The following is a 2,847-nucleotide window of genomic DNA, read 5'->3' as shown; positions in this document are numbered from 1 at the left end:
GGGACCCGCACACGGCGGTTCCGCCCCTCCCGAGCTCCGCAGGCCCGAAAGAAATCTGTGAGGCCGCAGCGTCCCCTTCGGAGTGTGCTGCGGCTTGCGCGGTGAGCAAACAAGGCTTCTCTCCGAGCCCTTGGAGTGAAATCAAAGAGTTATTTTAACACTTCATTTTTATTTTTTTTTTTTCCTGTTGAAAGTGAAATACGCTGTCTCGTTTTCAGGGGTTGATGGTTATTCGATGAAGTATATCTAGCCGCTGAACTGCGTGCAGCGGGGGGAGGCCTCTTAAGAAGCAGCAGCAGCATGTCTTCTGCTTTCCCCCGCCCTCATGGGCGCTGCCCGGTGTGGTACTGCACCATGTGGGAGAGCTTGTGCAGCCCAGGCTGTCCCTGTCTTTTGGAGAAATTACAGTAAAAGTAGGTTAAATTGGCACTGAATTTACACATTCTGCTCTGCGGTGATCATTCATGTGGTTAGTTTCCCCCTTGGGGGATTTTTTTTTTTTCTTTGCATTTAAGTGATCAGCTTTAAAGATGCTTCATCATCTTTCTCCTCTGTCCTGTTCAGGGAGCAGACACAGGCCTGAGAGCGGAGTTTCTTAGAAAACAGAAAAGTAGTGATATTTACTTTGTTATGCTTGCTGTCGTCTGGATCCGGATACATTTCTGGATGGTGAAGACCCTATTGCTAGTGCCTTCACCAAATAATAATTCATGTCTTTCTAATAACACTGCTCCTTTAGTTTTCTCTCACCTATTTTAACCCAATGGAACTACAGCAGCGTGACTGGGCATCGAACCCCCAGATAGCCCCTTTGCAGTGGCTGCAGACTGACTTGCTCTGGAGGAGATTATTTAAGTAGCAAGTTACAACATCATCTCACATATGTTCTTCACTTCTTGTAAAATAAGAACTTGCCCTGTTTCGGTGAGCAGCCACTGTCAGCCACTTTCCATCATTTCCACAAAACATCAACCTGCAAGTCAGGAGCTGGTTCTCACACTGTTCTTTTTTTCTGTATGCTTGTTAGATGATCTTAATCAGCAAGATTACCAGATCAGTTTTACAATATTCTGTAAGAGAATAATTCACACATTTGCCACATGGTGGTGACAAAGGTGGGTAAAACGAAACTCAGGAAATAGTTAATACAACATGTAAAACATCTAACAGGAGCACGATGTAAATATTAACTTGAGGCGGAAAAGGGGAGACAGCGGTGTTGCTGAGGTGTGTGCAATGGATTTAGCCCGAGAGCTCTCCTTGCATAATCAAAAACCAGCTGTATTAGCAGTGCGTTTTAACATAATGATTGCAAGTTCAGTAATTAATACACAGTAAATATGTTATCAAAGGGGTGCTGCTGGTAAACATTTCGGACTCCTCTGGAATCTTTAAGACTTAACTTACTGAATCTAATACTTAACTTCTTGTTGCAGTTTGGACTCTTTCTGGTAGACCATGAGCTTCCACAGCCCATGAGATCGCCTGGAAGTCATGCCTAAGTTTGGCAGTAAAGTATTTTTAATAATTTTCTTAAGCAATCTGAAAGCTTGCTTTATTTTTTAACTGTGTGCTGAGACACTTTAAAATAAATCTTTGTCATTAATAGACGTGTCTCTTGGGTAGAAGCATATTTTTCTTACCATGTATTTTAGAGCACGTCTCTCCTGTTACTATTCACTCATTACACAATTATATGCAGAGCATGGCAGATATTGCACATTAAAAGTTGGGTTAGATTAAAAATATTCCTTATCTTGGAGAAACTTAACAGTTTAGTCATCTCATCTGATTACAAATATATCGTAGGTGATATTGAAAATAAATGGCTTGAATGTGAAGGACAGAGATGTTCCTGCTTATTTTGTGCAAACTATTGTTGACAGCAATTGGTGAAATGTGGATTCAGCATGGAAGAGCCCCTCGAGGGGTAGACCCTGCCATTCTCCTGAGAGTAGCTTGCAGCTGTGGGGAACAGCACACACAGGGAACAAAGTTATTGGGTAACTCAGGTGCACAGAGCCATAGCAGGGGCAGTTCCTGTGGGGGCTGGTTTTGACTCCTCAGTCAGTACCAGCAAGGCAGTGGCATCCTGGAGCAAGGCCTGCACAGGGTCTCTGGGATGGAGCCCCAAATGCACAGGGGAAGGCTGAGGGCAGTCCCTGGGCGCAAGGAGCAGACTTTCTCTGTAGCAAGCAAAATGGCACGGGGGAGCAAACCCCCAGCAAGGGGCTCTCAGCTGCTGGTCCTCCCACAGTGCCAATGAAGCTTGGAGCAGGCAGGTGCAGAGAAGCATCACGGAGTTACTACCAGCCTTTGGGTGGTGTATTGAGAACCTCGAGCAGGTTCCTGGGGTGGTTACCTGTGAGAGCCGAGCAACCAGGCCTGTGAAAAACTAAGACAAACAGCCTGGGAAAGCAAAAGTTGAGGCTGATTGAAAATATGCCTCAAACACTCCCAAGACAAAACTATGAGTCACAGGCTGCTTTCTGTGGAGGCCGAAGCTGATAAGGCTGCCCGATCTATCTGGGGGAGAGAGCCCTGTGGAGACAGGACGGCTCTTCTCTGGGGCACCTGGGCAGATTTCAAGGGCCATGTGTCCGGTGAATGAACTTTGCTTCATTATCCACAAAATGCATATTAAAGTTGACACCCCTCAATATGCTAACGAGGGCTGTCATGATCATGCTAGTGACATCATCCCATGAAACACCTTACCCCTCCCTGTACATGGGATACTTAGGTCTGTGGGTTGACCTAGGGGACGGACCCAAGGAAAGTGGGTATAAATCAAAGGGGAGAAGAAAGGGCTCTCTCTCTCTGCCCCTCTCCCTGCTCCCCCCCCCC

Source organism: Athene cunicularia, assembly GCF_003259725.1.
Source record: "Athene cunicularia isolate RWA chromosome 2 unlocalized genomic scaffold, athCun1 chr2_part1, whole genome shotgun sequence".
In the NCBI taxonomy this organism is placed as follows: domain Eukaryota; kingdom Metazoa; phylum Chordata; class Aves; order Strigiformes; family Strigidae; genus Athene; species Athene cunicularia.
Note: the sequence above shows the minus strand (reverse complement) of the source record.